The 24,253-nt window shown below is 37.4% G+C and overlaps 2 long non-coding RNA genes across 2 annotated transcripts; one reads left to right on the top strand and one right to left on the bottom strand.

The window, feature by feature from the left end:
* The first annotated feature begins 11,542 nt into the window (after positions 1 to 11,542).
* LOC141349998 (uncharacterized) lies at positions 11,543 to 14,245 on the top strand. Its single transcript, XR_012357844.1, has 3 exons — positions 11,543 to 12,806; positions 12,958 to 13,044; positions 13,134 to 14,245. It is a non-coding gene; the product is annotated as an uncharacterized lncRNA (long non-coding RNA).
* A 5,892-nt stretch (positions 14,246 to 20,137) lies between these two features.
* LOC141350101 (uncharacterized) lies at positions 20,138 to 23,339 on the bottom strand. The gene is made up of 3 exons (XR_012358071.1): positions 20,799 to 23,339; positions 20,458 to 20,595; positions 20,138 to 20,373 (listed from the first exon to the last, which is right to left on the bottom strand). It is a non-coding gene; the product is annotated as an uncharacterized lncRNA (long non-coding RNA).
* Between the last annotated feature and the right edge of the window lie 914 nt (positions 23,340 to 24,253).

The following is a 24,253-nucleotide window of genomic DNA, read 5'->3' as shown; positions in this document are numbered from 1 at the left end:
CATTGTTTACAAACGGACGCGATCTCGCGTAATGGCGGATTTCACTGTTGCATGCTGTAACAGTGTTAAACACAGTTATTCACTTATATCCTTCATGGAAACTTTCAGTAAGCCTGAACTGCTGTATCTTTTAAGTGTGTGCTGTAATATGATTCCATGTTTACATGCTTATTTACAAACAAATCCGCGTGACCTCCCGTAATGGCGGATATCTGTTACATGCTGTACAGCGTTAAGACACAGTTATTCACTTATATCCTTCATGGAAACTTTCAGTAAGCCTGAACTGCTGTATCTTTTAAGTGTGTGCTGTAATATGATTCCATGTTTACATGCTTATTTACAAACGAGTACGCGTGACCTCCCGTAATGGCGGATATCTGTTACATGTTGTACAGTGTTAAGACACAGTTATTCACTTTCGTATCTGTCATGGCAACTTTGAGTAAATGCTGCACTGCGGGATTTGCTGTAAAATGATTCCATATTGTTTACATGCAAGGTAATTTCATACATTGCGCTTGTTATGGCAAAAAGTCTTAGCTTGAATCTTCATAAGAAAAAATACTCAGGAGACAAAGGTTCCAGGTGCCAAACAAAAATTACTTTATTCGCTCGAGCCAACAAAGTGAGACAATCAATACCCCTCATAGAGGCGCTAAAAGATCATCTGCCCTCCCAACATCTGACTCCATTTTTATACAGTAAGATCAAACACTTCTTATCTGAGATGACGTATGTTCTTCTCATTGGACTCAGTCTGCCACAATTAATCTGTTTGTTTTATGTGCAGCTGAATCCTTCTTCATATCTAAAATGACAGCTGGACTTCTTAAATCTTAAAGTGACGTTCTCTGTTTATTATTTCGATTGGCCTTGGGTTTCCCTGACATAACCAACTTTTTGTTAATGTAGCAAAGTACAGCCAGACGAATTCTCTAATCTAAAATGACGTACTCTTGTTTATTGGTTGTTTGACCTTGTTTCTCAAACTAATCGTGGCGAGAACAATCGGGCTATAGTTGCAGGATAGCACCTGGTCTCTTTTAATTAGGAAACTGAGAAAACGAAAGATAACTAATCTGAAATGGCGTCCTCTTCTTTATCGCTTATGTCGACCTTGTTTCTCAAACTAATCGTGGCGAGAACAATCGGGCTATAGTTGCAGGATAGCACCTGGACTCTTTTAATTAGGAAACGAAAGTTAACTGAGAAAACGAAAGTTTAACTGGGTGTCATATAGCCTTGTGTAGAAACAACAGGCCTTAGGCCTAATATAATATTAATACAGCATATGATCAGTAATTTACTCAACAAAAACTACTATATATTCCCCCCTTATGGACTACTGAGTCCATCAAACATAAGGGGGTACCTTTAAGAAAACATCACATAATGAGAGTGCTGCAGCAGAACGTTGTCGCACATGATGTTATACTAGCTAAGAGCTTTCATGGATCAAAAGTTCCATGCAGATCCTAACACAGACGCAGTTAAGATACAGCACTCACTCCCTCAAGGGAACAAGAATCAAAAACCTTCCCAAAATGGCACCATTCTTGTTTGTTTAAGTGATTATATTAGCTTAAAAGAAGGAAAAAAGATTCTTGGACCCTGTACATACTAAAGGAACCCAAAAAATGAAAATGTTCAAAAACAATTAATATCTCATTATTTGTAATTAAGAAAAAGAAAGACACATGTAAAATCAAATTCAGTAATTTTAAAATGTGTAAGACTTATCATTACTAAAGAATGCTGAAAGAAAATATATCAATCAAAATAAGCCAGTAATCATGATCAGTAGTAAATATATTGATTAATTAAAGATGTTCTCAGTGCAGGTAGAGAGATACAACAGTAGTGTAATACAGCAGTAAAAATTCAGTAGTGTAGTATATCAGTAGTCAAAATATCTAGACAATCTACTTTTAATAATATAATGGTGATGTGTGACCTTCGTTCTCAGAGGAACCCCTAGCTTTTCCGGTCACCAGGGGCGCTATCTGAGACACTCTTTAGTGTAGCCGTTGAGGTGAAGTTGTGCTCCGATATCTGTGTTTGGTAATACGAGTCTATGTGTATTATATGGTATATTTCACATCTTTACATTGTCCCCCGTTGTGCGGCCGAGCTAGACAATTTGTCCCCTGGATTTTATACCTAAAAAGACACCAGGACCTACAGTCACCACACAAGAGGGGAAATTAAAGATGAAAACAAAGTTTAAAAACAAAATTTCTCTAACTTCCTGCCTACTCAGGACTAATGATTTGTAACTAATACTGAAAAACAATAAAAGAAATACAATTATAAACTTGCTCCCTTACTAACCAAACATATCACAAAAAGATGGAAAACAAAGAAACAAAAGAATGTAACATTTTAATCCATAAGTATTGTCAGCTGGTGGTGTGGTGTCAACTAACGATGTAGTATGTATGTTTAGCATTAGGCCGTCAGGACTTTGGTGAACACTTAGTCCTGTTTGTACTGCCATCTGCTTGGCAGTTGCCTTAGCCACCACAGACCTGGAGATAGGTAGAACACAACAGAAGAGCAAGAAAAAACAACAACAATTGCAATATAACATGAAATATCGGTTTTGGTTAGCCAAGCTCCCCAGGAAAAAAGCAAACCAGTTATCAATTTTCAAATCAGTACCATCATTAAGTCTTTCTTGTTCTATCAGCTTCATTTTATCATCACTATAGTTAATAAATTGATTCTAATTGTAATAGAGATGATTAATCCATTCAGATCCAAATCAGTGTGAATTTAAATCCAAATTTAGAATTCAGATACCATTTGGTATTTCTCTTGGCTGATCAATATAATCTATCCAATCATAAAAGAATTGGCAATTTGATATGCTCTTTTTATTCTATCATAAAGTGGTCAGGGCTCAACATGCTCATTATGCTTGTTACCACCCAATTGAGGTACTAACATATTAAGCTAATCAAAAAACAGAAAACAAATCATTATGGCGAAGCAAAAGATCACTTCTTTTTTTTTCCCAAAATAAAAATGTAACCGAAACAAACTAATGGAAAATATAATGTCACTAAAGTCAAAGCTAAATACTTAGATAAGGCCAGTGCAGTGAGCTAGCTAGTCTAAACTACAAGATCTCCTGAGTTAAAACTTTCCTAGCTTCCGAGAAAGAATAACTACAAACACATGAAAAAGTCTTCCGGTTCAGCTCACTTACCCACACTTTCTCTGATCTAGTTTAACTAGACAAATTCAAACTCACTGTTTGATACCAAATGAAATGCAAACATACGAAAGGTTTTCAAACCAATAGGGAGCTCTCCTTTGTAAGGAGCCACAACAGCTCTTAAATAGTCATACCTCAGGTTTCATATATAATTGGTTTCCGCCCCCTTCCAAATGGACAACCACTACTAGGACAGAGAAAAACCCAAACTACACAAAAATAAAGAGCAGGGGTTGAACACGGTTATATCATTTTCACATTTAAATACTAATGGCCTGGGCTAAGTTAACTAGCACACAAGCATTTTCAGTATCTGGGGAGTGTGTATCGTAAGGCATTTCTCCCACATTTCCAAAAACATTCAGCTACAACAGCGTTTTTTTGTTTGTAACAGGAAAAAGTTATAGTTTATTTTACAGGTATTCCTAGTTGACTGTACTGTTGTGAAATTGTCTGCGAATGTCATTTTAGTTCACAGATTAAATCACTTCTGACATATCAATTTTGCCAAAATATATATTTATCCAAATGTCAAATTGTGATACAATTATTATGGAATTTTTCCCACATTTATTTCCCCTGTTCCATTAGTTCAGTTAAGACATTATCATCTAGTGAGAAATCTTCATCATACACAATTGGGGCTACAGTTATGTCTCATTTTTATAATATGAATGCTGTAAAATGTAAGTAAGGCACTTAAATTTTGTTGCTTCACCGAATTATTAATGATTTCAGGGATATGCAATCTTTGTTAAATGATCTTCTATCCTATCAAATCTAAACTCTGTCATGCTTTTTTCTTTGTGGCATAAGTGCATTGCTTATGCCTTCTAATTTGCTGGGGCATAATTTCAGTCTTATATGCAATTAATCTTATCAAATATTTAACCTATGTTTAACAATGTTGGAATTTAGTTCTAGAGGCTTTGTGCCTCCCCCCTCAGATAATTTATTTAATACTTTTATAATCTCTACAGCATGGGTCAAGTGTGGGATAGTAAATTAAAAAGGTCATCCACATATTGGAACAGTGCATTGTCCAACACTAGATCTTTTCAAATCTGTTTTTAATAATTAATTAATTGATAATATAAAGTAAATGAGGAAATTTTGCAGTAATCTATAATAAGTGAGTTGTTTACCTTTGTAGGTAAAAGTTTCTGCATTTCTCGTCCAGTTACATACTAAAGAAAGCAGAGCATAAGTCAATTTCATTGAAATATTTTACTTCAGGAGGGATACTAGTTAACAGTGTGTGTGGATCTGGAACTTACTGTGTGCTGGTCAAACTTCAAATACATCATTTATATTTCTTCAATCATGAACAAAAATAAAAGCTTTAGCTGCAGAAAATATTGGTGTTTTACAATAGCTTGATGTTTCTACTAAAAACTCCTAATGCCTCAATACTGCTTCTAATACATTTTATTGTTTCGTGTCACAATGGGTACCTCTTGTTTTCTATTTTAATTCTTACAGATTTTGCTAAATTTTTGTTAAACTCACATATGTTTTAGCTTTTCCATAAATTAGTTTGAATCAGCTGCTCTATTTCTGATGTTAGGCCTGCTCTGGGATGACTGCCAAATAATCTTTATCTTATCAGTTGCAACTTCTGCCAGAACCATGGTGCACACAACTTTCTTGTTTCTCCTCTCTTCCAAAATGAGCAGTATAGAATTTTACTGCGTTCCCTATTTTATTTTTCATCATATGGCTAAGATCTTAATACTTAATTTATTTGCCTGCAAAATAGTTACATGTGCTGTAGAGTCAAAAATCCTTCTATTTTTTTTTTTTTTTTTTCAATCAAGTGTCTATCTGTGAAGCTGTAACTTGGGGTGCTATTCTATATGTGGGGAAATCAGGGGAACTTTCTATCCTTTCTTCTTATTTATTCACTCTTTTTCTAGATCTGTTCTGCATAAGGGGTCATACATCATAATACAGTAAAAATTCAGACTGTACCTTCTATGTTCATTAATTTGCTCTCTCACAAACTTTTTCCATTTTGTAATTATCTTGTATATATTCTATTCTAAATTTTCCTATTCAATATAAGTTTACTTGTGGTGTCATCATTGTAATTTTTCTAACTGCCTTACTGTTAATATAAATTCCATCAGGGGAACAAGATATCTGCTATTTTAATCTACATAGGGCATCTATTTCTAATAATTAATGGGTGTGCTCAGAAGCTAATCTTGCTAAAGTCACTTGTTTGACTTTTGCTTACAGACAGACTGGAGCAGTCAGAGGTGTCTGAGCTGGGTTTTTTTCTTAAAATCCTGCTTGTTTTTCAAAATTTTCAGACAGGTGGAGGTGTGTGGTATAATTTGGATTTACGCATGTGTAAGTTGCTCCAGTGTCAGTCATCATAGGTTCATCCTTCCCTTCAACTTCAACCCGCAGAGTCAATAATCTCTTGCCAGCATTGTCAGTTATCATTGGATGTTGGCCCCTCCCATTAGAATCCTCTGGGCAACCTTAGTAGCTTTGGTCTGGCCCACACCACAGATTCACTGGACCACACTGTGATTGTTGTTGTGATTGCTGCTGGTGCTGCTATGGGTGGGCCTTACTGTCTCTGGTTTGGCTACCAGTCTTGTTGGTTCAACCATCCGCCTTGCTAATTCTGCTGTCAGTTTTGTTGATCTTAATTAGATCATGGGTTATTCAGAAATTCACTTCTGAAGTGTCCAGGCTGCCCCAGCATCTTCACAGCCCCAGCATCTATCACGTGATCTTTTTGTTCTGCCTTGTCCTTTGCCTCCTTGCTGTTTTTGTCCATTCCTGCTGTTTTGCTGTTTTGGCTTTGCACAGATAACAATGAGAGTGGCTTGCTGTTGAGCATTTCCTGGAGTGGGTTGGGCTGGTGTTGCTATCTGTATTTGCTGGATGGTGGGGGCAGGTGTGTTGATGAGCACCATTAAAGCTGGTTGTTTCTCCTTCAGAACAGCTTGTGCTTTTTTCTTAGTTTTGCTCACAAAGTCGTCCCGCTGTAACTTTGCCAGCCCCCTCTGCATCTCTCTCTCCCTCTCTCTCTCTGCTGTTGTTGCCTTCAGCTCATTCTTTTGGTGCTGCTTGACTGCATGTGAAACATGATCACAGAACTCCTTGTGTGATTTGGAGTTCAGTTCGACTACATCTTCAAGTTTGGTTTTAACCGGTGGTGGCACAGCTTCCACTATTGCCTTTCTGAACAGTGCAGCTAAAACAAAGTCTTCTTCCGGGTCTTTTTCCAGTTCTTCACACCACCGTTTCAGCTGTTCTTGTATATATGCTGTTGGATTTTCTGTTTCACCAAACGGATCACCTCTCAGCATCATTGGGTCAATCTGCATGGGGTATTCTCTGTGTATTGTTGTCCACGTGCTCTTCCTGAAGGGGGCAAAGGTCATTTTATCTCTTCTGATATTGTCAATTGCAATTCTCAGTCCAACATCATTCAAAAGTTCATTCAACTTTGTTCCACCGACACACTTTGCCAACAGGGCCTTGATATCTCCTATGGCTGAGACACACCCTGCTGTCTTTTGCTCAAAAGTTTGTATCCATTTTCCGGCTCCTTCATGTATTTCTGGAAGGCGTGCAGCTAGTCCATCAAAATCCTGAGTGGCCCAGGGTTTACATTGTCCTTGTTGTCCGTTTATCAAAATCAGGCACATTGATGTATTTCTGGGTTCATCAACATAAATATTGTCTCTTGGCATAAATCCATGCAGCTTGCTGTTCTTGTCCAACGTTTACCCAGCGTCCAGTCTCAAACTTTAAATCCTTGCACCCTCTCTCTCCATCCTTGAGATACCGGCTGCTTGCTTGAATTTTCCTCTTGCTTGTAGCTTTTACTGGTCTGGTTTCTCCAGCCTGCCTGGTCCCTACTCTACACTTCCTGCAGGTGTTGTATCATTTACTTTTTCTAAAATGTCATTCCTAAATTTGTCCATCCTTAACTTAGGCCTTTCTGTTCTGCCTACGTCTAGGGGTGTGTTATCAGATGTAGGGCTGTGGCTACACTGTCATATGCTTTATTTATCTCATGGGGGTGTTAACATCTTTCCTAATGTTTTGGCTGCATCAGCCTATGCGTTAAGAACTGGGTTGTGGCCTTGGTTTGCTGTCTATTTTTTTTTTTTTTTTTTTTTTTTTTTTAATTGGGCTTGTGGGCTCATCTGTGTTTGTGGCGAGTTTAGGGGTTTGTAAAAGGGGTTGTGCTCTAGCCTGTGATTGGTCTGGCTCTAATTCTATTCTGTCCTCAAATTGTATGTCACCTGTAATTATTGGTAATTGGTTTTTAAATCCCTCATCCCTAGAGGAGGCCTTTTTCCTTTGTCTACAACTTTTTATCATCTTCTTTTAGAATCTCTTTATTCTAAATCTATTTACTCTAAATTTTTAATTTTTTTTAAATAAATTAAAAACTATTACTTTATTATTATCATCATTATTATTATTACTATTTTCTCATCTCTTCTCATATTTTACTCTTAGGGTTTGTAATTTCTACAAATTTTCCACGTCCTCACACACTGTTACCTCAAATGTCCCATCCTCTGGCCATTTTGTCCTCAAGTGTTTGGTATGTTTGGTCCATTTGTTTGGAAGTTCTTGTAATCAAATCCGTGCTGATAGGACGTCTGGACTTCAGCCTTTCCAATGATATGGATGCCATGTCTGTAAACACACTTCACCATAATTAGAATTAATTACATAGGTCAATTTGGAAAATGTATTTCTTCAAGGTTCCTCCCTCAAATTCTCCCACAAATATTCTTATTACACTCTCTCTGTCACAGGCAATCAAAGGCCTACATTCACAATGCACCGGTCTTATTTACCCATATACTCTTATCACGGATTACTTTTAATTATTAATTTATGTATTCATAGTATTGTTTATTATTGTTTACTATTATGTAATAATTATTGTATATTCCCTAATACAAAATAAGGGGTGACCAATGAATAAATAGACAACTTCACTCACAAATAATATTTCCAAAATATTATTATTTCCAGTATCAGGCGTATGTGGCCTACTTGATCTCTGAAGGTTGTATGAGCAAACCTCATCTAAATATTCTATCAACATGACATTCCACAAAGGATTCTAATTACTACTTTCCAGGTTATCTATGGCCACTTTTTCTCTACTTCTGGTAACTTTTGTACTTCCACTAATTATCTCAGATACCAGTCTATTAATTTATATTACTGCTAAATATTTGCTAAATGCTTTTCCAGAAGTTATTGTTAATATCTCTTATTTCAGTTTGAATTTGAGCATTTCACACTCTTTCTGCTGCTAATAGGGATGTTCATATCAGTTAATTTTTCCCTACCGACAACCGCATCTTATTAACCGATCATTAACTGTTAACATATACGATTTTAATATTAAATTGTCATTAAGTAAAAATAGTTGACGGTTGTCTGTGTTCTGATAAAAAACAAAACATTTTATCTCATTTAAACGTGCAAACAGCAGCGACAGATCAACAACAGAATCAGGATTCATACATTATCAGATATTCACGCAACATTACCTCATCAAAGAGCACGCAATTAGCTCAGATGATTATTATCCAAAAAGGGCAGATTTTCTCTTTTTCATCTACCACAGAAGTCATTTCTAAAGTAGGACGCATTTCAAAAAGTTTTGCTTTTGCTAATTTGTCTCATTTAGGGGCCACCTTTGTGTCACCATGCGTTAGCAATTATTATTATATACAATATGAACATCCCTAGCTGCTATGAATACACGTCTCTTATATTTTAAGTTATTATCATCCATAATTACTTCATCAGGTATATTAAGCCAAAAAGAAAATGAGAAAATGAAAAATAAGATCAAAAGCTATGTTTTTAAAGATAAAATCACTCATATTTACAGTTTATATTTACAGAGGCCTCACTTTATCTTTACTAACACACACATATAGACACACACACTGATCTTTCATATGCTCTCACTCAAAACAGTTTTTCATTCACAAAAATCTCTCTCACTCTCTTTCTCATACACCATGAGCCCCTCCCTTCTCTGCTCTCTAAGCTTTTATCTCTTCACAGACACTGTTCTAGCAGGCAAACATTTTCCCACGCTGAATAAGACACAGACATGCAAAACACTCTCTCATCGGCCCGGGCCTTCACACAGAACACTCAAACTTCCTATATTACTTCTTTTTGGCAGTGATTCACCACAAATTATTACAACGATTGACAAAAGCAATGTACAAAGCAACAAAATAATAAAGACCGTACCTACGGCCACCTGGCCTACAGGATTTATGAGCGCTCTTCGCTCTGGACGCCAACACGATTTATCTAAACCGTGGTCTCACTCACGCCCTGGAACCCCAATACGTTTTACCTAAAACGCAGTTTCACTCAGGTTCTGAAACCCCAAGACACCGTAACACTCAGATCTTTATCAAGACCCCAAGGTGCCGTCACACTCAGGTTTCTCGTGGGACCCCAAAATGCCGTAACACTCAGATCTTTTTAAGACCCCAAGGCACTGTAACACTCAGGTCCAACACTGGGTGCCAACACGCCTTGCCTAAGACGTGGTTACACTCACACCCTTGCAATTTCACTCAAGTTCTGAAACCCCAAGACACCGTAACACTCAGATCTTTATAAAGACCCCAAGGTGCCGTCACACTCAGGTTTCTCGTGGGACCCCAAAATGCCGTAACACTCAGATCTTTTTTAAGACCCCAAGGCATTGTAACACTCAGGTCCTGAAACCCCAAGACACCGTAACACTCAGATCCTTATAAAGACCCCAAGGTGCCGTCACACTCAGGTTTCTCGTGGGACCCCAAAATGCCGTAACACTCAGATCTTTTTTAAGACCCCAAGGCATTGTAACACTCAGGTCCTGAAACCCCAAGACACCGTAACACTCAGATCTTTATAAAGACCCCAAGGTGCCGTCACACTCAGGTTTCTCGTGGGACCCCAAAATGCCGTAACACTCAGATCTTTTTAAGACCCCAAGGCATTGTAACACTCAGGTCCTGAAACCCCAAGACACCGTAACACTCAGATCTTTATAAAGACCCCAAGGTGCCGTCACACTCAGGTTTCTTGTGGGACCCCAAAATGCCGTAACACTCAGATCTTTTTAAGACCCCAAGGCACTGTAACACTCAGGTCCAACACCAAAATACACCCGCACTCACATACACACACTTGTTTGAAATCTGGAACCCCCTCTTGCTTTTGCAATTCAATATTTTATCTTTATCTTAATAGAAGCAAATTAATTAGTAGTATAAGTATCAAATCGCCGTGTTCAATTTGGAGAGGCCTGGAGTATCAACACCGCTCAGGGCTTACCTTCGGCAGACCACACAAGCACTATACAGAATAAGCAAGAAAATTTATGCTCACCTCTATAGTGGCGCGCCCTTTGTGTGACCTGGCCGACCTCTGCCCGTCTGCAGCCCTCCACTCCGTAGCCTCTGTCCAATCACGTCGCGGGGTCACCAAGTTATGTTGTGGCAAAAAGTCTTAGCTTGAATCTTCATAAGAAAAAATACTCAGGAGACAAAGGTTCCAGGTGCCAAACAAAAATTACTTTATTCGCTCGAGCCAACAAAGTGAGACAATCAATACCCCTCATAGAGGCGCTAAAAGATCATCTGCCCTCCCAACATCTGACTCCATTTTTATACAGTAAGATCAAACACTTCTTATCTGAGATGACGTATGTTCTTCTCATTGGTCTCAGTCTGCCACAATTAATCTGTTTGTTTTATGTGCAGCTGAATCCTTCTTCATATCTAAAATGACAGCTGGACTTCTTAAATCTTAAAGTGACGTTCTCTGTTTATTATTTCGATTGGCCTTGGGTTTCCCTGACATAACCAACTTTTTGTTAATGTAGCAAAGTACAGCCAGACGAATTCTCTAATCTAAAATGACGTACTCTTGTTTATTGGTTGTTTGACCTTGTTTCTCAAACTAATCGTGGCGAGAACAATCGGGCTATAGTTGCAGGATAGCACCTGGTCTCTTTTAATTAGGAAACTGAGAAAACGAAAGATAACTAATCTGAAATGGCGTCCTCTTCTTTATCGCTTATGTCGACCTTGTTTCTCAAACTAATCGTGGCGAGAACAATCGGGGTATAGTTGCAGGATAGCACCTGGACTCTTTTAATTAGGAAACGAAAGTTAACTGAGAAAACGAAAGTTTAACTGGGTGTCATATAGCCTTGTGTAGAAACAACAGGCCTTAGGCCTAATATAATATTAATACAGCATATGATCAGTAATTTACTCAACAAAAACTACTATACGCTTTACACGCGACACCGTTTATTATGAGCTCCGCGTTGTTTACACGGAGACGCGAGCTCGCGCACATCCATTTGCGATGTGTTTTTAAAGTTCATACTCGCTTACAGAAACGCGTTTAAAACAGAAGCTAGACGATAAGGGGATTTGCATCTGAAAACAGTCATCTGAAAACAGCTTTTTATATTAATTGCTGCAGATGTTTATCTGAGATTAGGTTTATGTACAAGATAGTATATGAATGTAACTTAGTATCAGTGACATTTACCCATCAGTTATATAAGTAAGGGTATTTCTGTGGACAATTTATGCTAACAGCTGTTTATAACTCTCTTAGAGGTATGCATCTCTCTCATCAGTACAAAACTATGAAGTGGAAAAACACTTTTTGGACAAAGTTATATGGTAACATGAGCCACATGAAGTTTACAGCTCTGTTGTGTATCAGTTTCTTAGTTTATACAAAGTTTTAGGAATAGGGTATGTTTCCAAATAAACTTAAAATGTCCTACTAACCATCATTTCTATTTTAATTATATTGTTAACTTAATAAACCTCAAACAAACATGTATACATTTGTCCTCACATTCTTCACTGTAGTTCATTCTCACATTCCTGCCTCATTATTATGCAGCTCATTATGCAAGCCTTTGTTTGCTTGCTGTCAATCAATCCTTCTCGCATACAGCCCGTCTAAACAAAAAGTGTCTTACAATTTCTAAATGAATACATTGTTTTATGTGAATAAGTAGGCATGGTGATTGTCACATCATTTTAAAGAAAAAACTCTAGACTACTAGATTATGTTTAGGAAAGTCTTGTTAAAACATGTTTAGTATGGGTTTTGTGGACTTATATCAGTGACTTAAAAATTTTGCTTTTTTAAAAACCACGCATAAACATTTTTCTCTCAAAAATACAAACATGTACATACATTTAGCTCATATAATATTTTAGCCCAGTTTGTGCTGAACACAGTGGTATGAGACACTTCCCATTATTATGTTTTAAAGCAACTGAAAAAAGACCAAATGTAAGAGCATGTCAGAACCTCTGAGAGTGTCCCAAAATGGTCGGACCCCAGAGGGTTAAGCGTAGAAATAAACACCACCACACAAATACGAAACAATGTGTACATGTCTTGATTTTTGCTGCGTTTATCAGGAAATGGGAGGTGACAATTATTGAGAAACTCCGGGAAATAGCATATTTAGAGAAGAAAATGGACATCAGACATTCATTGAAGAAAGCTGACAGTCAACATAATGGTATGATTTCCTGTCTCTGTTCCAAATTTTTTATTTGGAAAATGACATTTAAAATGTAACATTCAATGTAAGATATAAAAGTAATCCTTTTTAAAGAATTTTTTCTCATAATTTATATTTTGCATGTGACCTGCATGTTTACCACACCCAGATGAGCTGTGTTATACAATGTTAAGTATTCTCGTTCATCTTCTGCTGTGTGAATTCTGCTGTCTCAGACCTGTGGGACTTGGTGCCGGTAAGCTTTGTGACTATAAACTTTATATAAAATACGTAATTTTCATGCAACAACATTTTCTAATGATGTTCATTGGTTCATTTCTGTAGGCTGGTACCAGCGTGACATCTTTGCTTACTAAATGATTAAAAGTTTTCTGAAATCAGCTCAGCCACAGTTGGTTTCCAGCGGTTCTTCAGGACATAGAGGCCACTACGTAATTGTCGCAATGAATGAGTCTCTTGCCTTTCCACTTGATGTTGACAATCTGACCTGTGCGGTAGACAGACTTTTCGAATTTACTAGCTAAGTAACCTTAAGTATCCCTGCCAACTGTCTTCAGTTTTTTTTTTTGTATGAATATGATCTACCCTTGTCCCAGTCCTCTTGCAAACAATCCAAGGCAATAGAGTTTCAAAATGGACCGCAAAATTGCAGTCTGTTTTAACACAATCACTAAAATACTTAAATACCCCGCACAACATTCCAATAAATGAGAAAACCAAATATTTTTTGCTGCAAATCTGAGAATCAGGCTATGGAGGGCGTCCACTGATGATGGTGATGGAAACATTATGAAACGTCACTACTGCGTGGGTTCCTATGATTATGCAGAGAAAAAAAACTCATCATCAGTTATACATTTAAGGCCCTGTTTACACGTACAAGGTTATTTTGAAAAACTGTGCCCTTCGTTTAAACACAAACAGAGAACTCGCCTTTGAAACCGATTCTTTCTAAAAACTTCAGCCAGAGTGGAGATTTTTAAAATCTTCAGTTGCATGTAAACTGAGACAAACTTTTTTGAAACCGGAGAGGATAAAATGTCTGTTTATGAAAATAGCTGCCCACGTGTAAACGTAGTCTAAGACTGGTAGTGGTATCACTAGCTAAATACCTCAAATCCCTGTTGAAAAAAAACAGCATCAAACCAGCATGGGTATTATGCTGGTCTATGCTGGTTTGGTGCTGGTTTAGCTGGTGCTAATGCTGGTTTGGTGCTGGTTTAGAACAAACTTTACCGGTAACAGTTTAGCTGGTAACTTAGCAAGTTTGTAAACACGTCTAAATCAACACCTAAAAACTAATTAAAACCATAAAAACCACCGTTAGTCTGCATAATTCAACATACATGTGGGTAATTATGGTATGTTGTTTACGAAATACAATATTACAACACAAAAAATTAGCTTGCAAGCTCGCTCTACACGCCCGTAACGTTAAGCTCCGGTAATGTAAAAGGTAAACAAAAACATGGATAATTACAGCCTGTGATCCAACTTTCAGGAGGAGACGTTGCGCAAATCCAGCTTCAAATTCATTACGGTTCACAAAGCAGTGATTGTGAAAATGCTGTGAACATATAAACAACTTCTGACTGGATTGTGCCGGAACCGTATGAAACATAAATTTTAACCACTGTTTCCTGATGTAATCTGCCTTGGAAAGGCCATAAAGTGCTATTTTGCCCTCGCATCTAAAGTAACAGCTTCTATTCAACTTATTTATCAGCTCAACAAGAGTTTACAAACACACTCGAAACAGTGACTCCTAACTATTATGTTGCTTGCTGATGTATTTATATAAACAATTTTATCATAACACATAGAGCAACACTCACGCTGTTAGCTGATTCACTCACTTCTTTTTCTGCTTTTATTTAGTACAGAATTCACTCAAATGTAGAACACTGTTGCCCCCTAATGGCAACTCTTCATATAGCACAACATTTAGCTACATATATAACATTTCCTCCCCACTAAAATGGGATGTTCATTTACAAAACATTTTCTTTAACACAACCAAAAAGATACACGTTTCCGTGCACAACAAATGAGGTACATTGTTGTACAGTTTTTTTTGTTTTTTTTACATCAAACAACAAATGAGCCCACTGAGCATGCGATGTCTGTGGACGTACAAAACAGGTTGATATTACGTCCGTCCGTCCAGGCCATGATCTGAACGTCCATTGACAGCCAGAATAAGTCGATTAATGACACTGAGAAATTATGTCCAAACTGGCCACAATCTAAACGTCCACTGACAGCCAGAATAAGTCGAGAATAGACGTCCATACTGGCTATAATCTGTACGTCCATTGACATCCATAATTAGTCGATAAATGACGAAAAAAAAGATGTCCAATCGGGACACAATCTAAACGTCCACTGACAGCCAGAATAAGTCGAGAAAAGACATCCATATTGGCTATAATCTGTACATCCATTGACACCTATAATTAGTTGATAAATGACGTAAATAAAGATGTCCAATCTGGCCACAATCTAAACGTCTACTGACAGCCAGAATAAGTCGAGAAAAGACGTCCATATTGGCTATAATCTGTACGTCCATTGACATCCATAATTAGTCCATAAATTACGTGAATAAAGATGTCCAATTTGGCCACAATCTAAACATCCACTGACAGCCAGAATAAGTCTAGAAAAGACGTCCATATTGGCTATAATCTGTACGTCCATTGACATCCATAAGTAGTCCATAAATGATGGAATAAAGATGTCCAATTTGGCCACAATCTAAACGTCCACTGATAGCCAGAATAAGTCAAGAAAAGATGTCCATATTGGCTATAATCTGTACGTCCATTGACATCTATAATTAGTTGATAAATGACGTGAATAAAGATGTCCAATCTGGCACCAATCTAAACGTCCACTGACAGCCAGAATAAGTCGAGAAAAGACCTCCATATTGGCTATAATCTGTACGTCCATTGACATCCAGATTTAGTCAATATATGACATAATATGTTAACGATGGCTATACAACCAGAAATGACAGTAAAAAAAAGTTTCTGCGTCAAATCGACGATGTACACCTGCAGACCCCTCAGCGTAGCTGCGATTCCCCCCTTCGAGATATGCTGTAGCTCGACGTGCGCAGCTCTAAAAATGTATTACGTTGCGTTGTGCAAGGACTTGTTCACCTGTATGTGTTAAGCAGCCTATGTGAGGGGTAGCAAGCACTGACTTACCCAGTCAACACGTGACGTGAGATCACACAAGATCACAGTGAATTCACACAATTCTCATACTGTGATAATTTACAGTGTGAGCTATTTGTGAGCTCATTGTGATTTCAAAATGTTGAGCGGGCTAAAAGGAGGCAATCCAATTCTACTTCCTATAAATCACTAGGAAAAGGTGTATACTGGGTGATCACAGTGACGTCACACCATTCTCGTACTGTGATAATCACAGTGTAAGCTATATTTGAGCTCATTGTGAATTCAGAACGTTGAGTTCATGGTATTGAGTGCACAATGAGTGTGCCATGACTTCACATAGTGACCATGATATGAGCGCACAGTGAGTGTACTATAACCTCACATCATGACCATAGTTTAAGTGCATAGTGAATGCGTGAATGTGCTGCGACCTCACATTGGGACAATAGCTCTTGATGTGAGGTCAAGCCATACTTACTGTGTGCTCATATCATGGTCACAATGTGAAGTCATAGTACACTCACTGTGTGCTCATACTATAGTCATGATGTGAGGTCATCCCACACTCACAGGGAGCTCATACTATGGTCATAATTTTAGGGTAACGGCACACTCATTCTGTTATAGCAGGACAGCACCCATGTCTGGAAAATGTTTGCCCAAGAGTAAAATGTTACCCTTCTTACCTATAATTTCTAAGAAATATTATAGGAATGATCATATGATCAAATTTAGGACACTTTCTACACAGGACATGGTGTGTAATGTATATACCATATAAAATGTCAACAACAAAGATTTGTGGTAACACTTTACGGTAATGGTACATGAATTATCATGAATTCATGTATAAATTCATGCATGAAATATGCATTCATTTATGCATTAATATCTCATGAATCATCAAGAACTAACACGAGTTCAACGTCTTTCATTCATGACTTCATGGATGAACAACACCTTAATTAAAACATTAACTAAGAGGAGTACATCATCATGAATTATGATTTATTACACATGATCATGAGGTTTTCTTTGTTCACAAAATAATCGGTCTTCACCACCCATTGTGGATAAAGCTACAGTAGTGGTGGTACATAAATCATCATATATTCCATTATTAACTAAGCATTAACTATCAATGACTTCATCATGTGTGTGGCCCCTCAACTAAAATGGTGACTTGGTGCTTTGAAACACTTATGAACAATGTGGCATAACTGGGAACATTCAAATTCTGTGGGCATTCAAATAAAGTGGTCATCATTAACTAAGCATTAACTATCAATGACTTCATCATGTGTGTGGCCCCTCAACTAAAGTGGTGACTTGGTGCTTTGAAACACTTATGAACAATGTGGCATAACTGGGAACATTCAAATTCTGTGGGCATTCAAATAAAGTGGTCATCATTAACTAAGCATTAACTATCAATGACTTCATCATGTGTGTGGCCCCTCAACTAAAGTGGTGACTTGGTGCTTTGAAACACTTATGAACAATGTGGCATAACTGGGAAATGACATCAATATGAAAGTGAAGGTTCAAGCCGTTGCAAACAATGTACTGTGGACACAAATGGACTTTGATCTTAACTTTTACTGCTTTATTCAGTATATATAAACAGTATAAACCAGTTGAATCAACAGCTGGAAAGAGCTGAGAAGGAAATTAGTACATACACCATGAACTTTATTTTAAGTGCCTGTATATCTCAAAACTTTTCAAAAACATAAAGCTGTTTTACAAAAAAGAAAAAAAAAAGAAAAAATATTTTACAAACAGGTTGATCTTTTTTGGTAAAGAGTCACCTTTTAATGTACAGTATAAAGCTACTGATGTGGACTCCTCCATATCATGAAATATTAAACGCTGAACAAAACTAAACTAAACAAATACATGGCACAAACACATGGCAGTACAACTACTTGTAAAACTTCTTTACAACTACTTCTTGTAAATATCCAGTAAGGATCCATCATCCTTTTTCTTTAGGATAGCTGAAGCTGTAGGCTCTTGCTCACAAAAACCCCTGCAAGTTTCAGCAAACCTTTTCAGACTGTCCTTTCTTTTAAAAGATGACCTCAGTGTATTGAACAGATCTGGGTTAGTTGCTGCAAGTTCTGCAATCGGAGCCTGAAACACAATAGTATTTCGATCGACCCCAAGCCTTGTATATGCTTCGGCTTTGCTGATGCGTTCCTTTTTAATCTTTTCCAACACCATGTTGTAGCGGCGGATGGAGTCATCAGGGGTTTTGACTGTAAAACAAGAGAAAGCATTAATGATTGAATCCAATTTAATCAGACCAGCCTAGTAATAGTGCTGTACTACAGTTCACAGTTTTTACATTTGCTTATTCATAAAACAAAAATAAGAAAACATAACATTTCCGTTCACAAATGGAGCTAATAAAACTATTTGTCATATATTTGTCACATTTTTGACTGTTTATGTATAAACCAAGTTAGAACAGAGACCTATGTAGATGAAAAGCTGTGAAATTCAGGTATAAAGGAATCATATATAACTACTTTCAGGAGAGTGATTACCACTGCAGTAATGGCAATTTCTGTACTTCCGGGGTTTTCTGAATTTGTCAATATTTGAAGAGTTTCGTTGCACACGAGATAAATCCATTTTTTAAAATTTTTCTCAAAACATGTTTATTATTACGTTATGTTATTATTTTGTTTTAAGGTGTTTCTTAGCTGTATTTTTTAAGTTATGAAGGTTTAAATCAACACAAACCAACTGCAGTTGCATTGAAATTAATTGGAATGCACAACCAAAAAACGAGATTTCTGAACAATTAAAAAAACGGTGGTTATCTCGTTTTGCAACAAAACTCTTGATTTGGATACATTTTAAACCAGTTAGTTGGGAGGGGAACTAGATCTGTGGCCATTTGTTTTTTAAATGTAAAAAATAACACCATGGTGTAACGTGGAATTAACTAGAGAACATAGTGGCTGAATCCTGCAAAAAGCAGTAGGCGAACGAATAGTATGTCTGAAACCTCAGTATACGTAAAAGGTGTAGGCGGGATTTGCTGGGATTTTGGACTATTTCTCGCGAGATTCAGAGGCACGTGTACTTAAGTTTCATCCGAAACCGCCTACTTACTGAAAATGTAGTAGGGGAAACAGTACGTGAACAGAGTAGTATGTCCGAATCCTCAGTATTTATAAAATCATTAGGCGAGAAATCCCCGGATGCCCTACACATTCTGAAGCAAGCATCGGATGGACACTTCTATCCCAGCTTTCCCATGATGCCATGGGAAAGCAAAGCAATCGACCAGAAACCAGCCAATCGTGTGATTTCGATACGTTACACAGGGCTGTTCCTCAGCACCCTGACTTTACGCACAGACCCAGGATATACCACAAAGTGCTCAGCTGATTCATGAAAATAAAGCTGCAGAATTGTCAAAGCAGTGTTGAGATGGCAGTAAACATGTGATGGTTTGTTAGAAAAATACATTTGAATAAAGTTTGTTTTCATATGGGATTCACTTCTATACGTTTTAATTTACAGTATTGTTCATTCTTTTTTTATTCATCTTTCCCGTGGTTTTAAGTAAATAAAAGAGCATGATTGCTTCACTAAAATGTTTATAATCACTTGTCATCTGACAATACATATTAAATTACAGTCTGCTTGTTTTACTTATTTTTGTCCACTACAAAATAATGTGTAATATAATATCTGTAACAATGCGTGACCGTAGTAGAGTTGTCAAGTTACTGATGCAAACATGCCTGTTATTAGGTTTGTTTGAGTTCATGCACCGCTGCAAGAACCAACAAGTGGATGACATCAAAGTACCGTGAGAGCAATTCCCGAAATCATATGGAGAAGTCTGATTTCGAGTCGCTCTCGCGGTATTGTGATGTTGTCATCGTGTCGTTTCTTGTGGTTCCACATAAACTCGAACAAGTCTACTACGTTATAGGTCACATGATAACGTCAAAATGGCGGATGCTGTCCATACGCTTGTTAAGTAGGTACTCAGTGAAATTCAGTACCTACTCAGTAAGTATGCCATTCCGGATTCAGCCAGTGATTGAAAAGTTTGTTAAAAGTGTTTTTAACTACTGCCCAATTAGAGACTGACTACTGTAAATTTGAGTATGACTTATTGCATACCTCTTAGTTTTTTCCTATTTTCTTGGCCTTTTTGGGTTGGAACTTTGACTTCTTCTTGGCTTTCTTGTCCTTTGGGGACTCGGAATCTGGCTCAGAATACGATGAGGAATCCGAGGATGAGGAATCGGTTATATCTGACTCCCGTTTCCTCTTTCCAGGTGCCTGCTCAATAGGTGGGATATTACTGGCCACATCTACCCCCTTGTCACTTCTTACAGAAAGAGCTGTGAAAAGAAAATAAGAATTGTTTAACAATGGTGTTATGAAAATCAATTTTTTAAGCTGTTATGTCCTTAAATAAGTTTTACCCTCTTTAAGTCTCTCCCGGAGAAAATCTCTATCCTCTTTCAGTATATCAACCCATTCTTTTAAGGTGGCAATCTCTGTCTTTTGGCCTTCAATAGTTTGTTTAGCCTCCTGCAGAGCTGTTTGCAGAGTGGTGTCTTCTATAATAAATTAGGACCTCATAATTAGATATGGTTAAGCAGATTAACACATTTTAAAATATTAACACTTTCCATCTATGGAGTTAAAAAGCAATTGAAAAGCAGCATAAAAGCAGATGAAAAGCAATACTGAGATTAAAAAAAAAAAAAAAATCACATGCTTCAGTTACGGTATGTTAAATGTAGTTGACTGTGAAACTTACCAGTTTCTTTAGCCTTTTCATCTACAGAGGTCTGTGGATGGTCCCATAGAGGTGAAAGCACTGCAAAGTTTCAAAGACAGATGTAAAATTTAATTTAGCTACAAATGTCACAATTCTTTTTAGCAAAAATGTATGCTAATGTCTTAGTCAGGAGGCCAAAACTGATTTTAAAACTTTGTCGGACACTTCCTGGTACAAGCATACAACCTATCCAGTATTAATATTTAACCCCTCAACATGTGTTCTAGCCAGGTTGTCAGCTTAGTAAATGTTTTTTTGACCATTTTAACATTATATTCTTAAAAGTGGTAAAAGCGGACCCCCCCCAAAGTGCTTACATTTTCTATGTCCTACTGTAATTTTGGGCAAATGTGCAATATAATCCAATTTATGTGCAAGCATGATCATTAAAAAATAATAATCAATAAATACCACAAGAGTACCACACCACATTGGGCACTGTTGTGACAGCCTAGCTGTGATTTGGCATGAGGCAGCAGATCCAGAGAAGATGATCACAGCAGAGTCAACAGTCTGAACCAAACTTTCTAATCATGATGGTAAATGATAAATGGACTGCATTTATATAGCGCTTTTAACAGACCTATGGCCATCCAAAGCGCTTTACAATTAGCCTCACATTCACCCATTCACTCACACATTCATACACCGACGGCGGTGTCAGCCATGCAAGGCACCAGCCAGCTCGTCGGGAGCAGCTGGGGTTAGGTGTCTTGGTCAAGGACACCTCGACACTTGGTCCAGTGGAGCCGGAGATTGAACCACCAACCTTCCGGTTTGTAGACAACCTACATGAACCACTAGGCCACTGTCGCCCGATGATGATGAAAAAGTGGCAACGGCAGCTGGGATTGATGATTAATGTTGCCCACATACGGGCTGCACATGAAGAACAGTTTGTCTGCAAACCAGGGCTTTGAACAGGTTTTTTCCCAATTGGTTCGTTCCAAACAGAAGCAGTATTTTAACGTTTCCGGTTTTTGGTTCTACCCTAAAACTGACGTTCCTGAACCGGTTAGAGCAACAAAAAAAAATGAAGTTCCCGAACAGGTTAATAACGTTCCATGTCAGCTGTGGGACATACAAATATGTATGCTGATCATTAGGACATTAACCCTCTGGGGTCCGACCATTTTGGGACACTGTCAGAGGTTCTCACATGCTCTTACATTTGGTCTTTTTTCAGTTGCTTTAAACATATTAATGGCAAGTGTCTCATACCACTGCGTTCAGCACAAACTGGGCTAAAATATTATATGAGCTACATGTATGTACATGTTTGTATTTTTGAGAGAAAAATGTTTATGAGTGGTTTTTAAAAAAGCTAAATTTTTAAGTCACTGATATAAGTCCACAAAACCCATACTAAACATGTTTTAACAAGACTTTTCTAAACAGAATCTAATCGTCAAGAGTTTTCTCATTAAAATGATGTGAAAATCATTCGGCTTACTCATTCACATAAACCAATATATTGATTTAGAAATTGTAAGACCGTATGCGAGAAAGGATTGATTTACAGCTAGCAAACAAAGGCTTGCATAATGAGCTGCATAATGAGGCAGGAATGTTGGGAACTGCAGTAAAGAATGTGAGGACAAATGTATACATGTTTGTTTGAGGTTTATTAAGAAGTTAACAATATAATAAAAATAGAGATGAAGGTCAGTAGGATATTTTCAGTTTATTTAGAAACAAACTCAATTCAAAAACTTAACTTGTATAAGAAACTGATAAACAACAGAGCTGGTCATGTGGCTAATGTTACCATATAACTTTATGTCCAAAAAGTGTTTTTCCACTTCATAGTTTCTGTACTGATGAGAGGGATGCAGACCTGTAAGAGAATTATGGACAGCTGTTAGCATAAATTGTCCACAGAAATACCCTTACATATATAACTGATGGGTAAATATCACTGATAGTACATTCATATAAACTATCATGTACACAAACTAAATTCAGAACATCTCAGATAAACATCTGCAGTGATTAGTTATATAAAAAGCTGTTTTCAGATGCCCATCCCCTTATCGTCTAGCTTCTGTTTTAAACGTGTTTCTGTAAGCGCGTATGAACTTAAAAAACACATTGCATATGGCGGCCATGTGCGCGGGCTCGCGTCTCCATGTAACGCGGCACTCATAAAAACGGTGTCGTGTGTAAAGCGCAATGTATGGAATTGCCTTGCATGTAAACAATATGGAATCATTTTACAGCAAATCCCGCAGTGCAGCATTACTCAAAGTTGCCATGAAGGATACGAAAGTGAATAACTGTGTGTCTAACACTGTACAACATGTAACAGATATCCGCCATTACGGGAGGTCACGCGTACTTGTTTGTAAATAAGCATGTAAACATGGAATCATATTACAGCACACACTTAAAAGATACAGCAGTGCAGGCTTACTGAAAGTTGCCATGAAGGATATAAGTGAATAACTGTGTTTAACATTGTACAGCATCCAACAGTGAAATCTGCCATTACGTGAGATCGCGTCCTCGTTTGTAAATAAGCATGTAAACATGGAATCATATTACATCACACACTTAAAAGATACAGCAGTGCAGGCTTACTGAAAGTTGCCATGAAGGATATAAGTGAAAAACTGTGTTTAACATTGTACAGCATACAACAGTGAAATCCGCCATTACATGACATCGCGTCCTCGTTTGTAAACAATGCAAAACTTTTTCAATCCGAAGCGTGCCGTCTGCTAATGCTTACTGTGCGTAGGCTGAACTGCACAAGCCATGAGCATATTACATGATAGCAAATATAAATAGTATAAATTAACTGTTACTTACTTCCAATATCCTCCTCCAGTGCGTCCTCCATTGTTCTTCTTAGGTAACGATAAAGATAAATGCTTCCTCGATGTCCAGACATAAATGAAGATCTTCCTCATGTGTGTATGTATAAAGTTTAAAATCCAGACATGCGGTAAAGTCTTTAAATCTGAACTTAAATCAAACTTTACTTTTTAATGTTCGAGCTGCTCTTCATTACCATGTATTACTACTAACTAGTTACTAACCCCTAACCCCAAAGAAGTGAGAGAGCAGTTATGTTAGGATAGAATTATTAACTATAGTGATATGTCAATAAAATATAGTATGTGTTACAACCTGGTTCATTAATGAAGTCAAATAGCACCATAGACCACTATCTACAGTTCTAGATTTCGGCTTGACATTAAAGTTTTATAACTTGTGCATCATTGCACTGTCTCTCCCTACAAGCTTGATAGTACTGATAGATAGAATTTTTGGGATACTATGTTATGTTTCCAAGCTGATATTCACTTTGAAAACTGGTTCTCTTTAGGCGGAGATTGTTTTTTCATGTTCTAGTTCGGTTTTCTCTTACATTGTACAATAAATGTTCATTCTGACACTTCAGCAGACATCCCATGAGTGTTTGCTTTCAT

The sequence above is a fragment of the Misgurnus anguillicaudatus genome, chromosome 16 (assembly GCF_027580225.2).
Source record: "Misgurnus anguillicaudatus chromosome 16, ASM2758022v2, whole genome shotgun sequence".
Taxonomy (NCBI): domain Eukaryota; kingdom Metazoa; phylum Chordata; class Actinopteri; order Cypriniformes; family Cobitidae; genus Misgurnus; species Misgurnus anguillicaudatus.
Note: the sequence above shows the minus strand (reverse complement) of the source record. Positions and strands in the feature narration are given on the sequence as shown.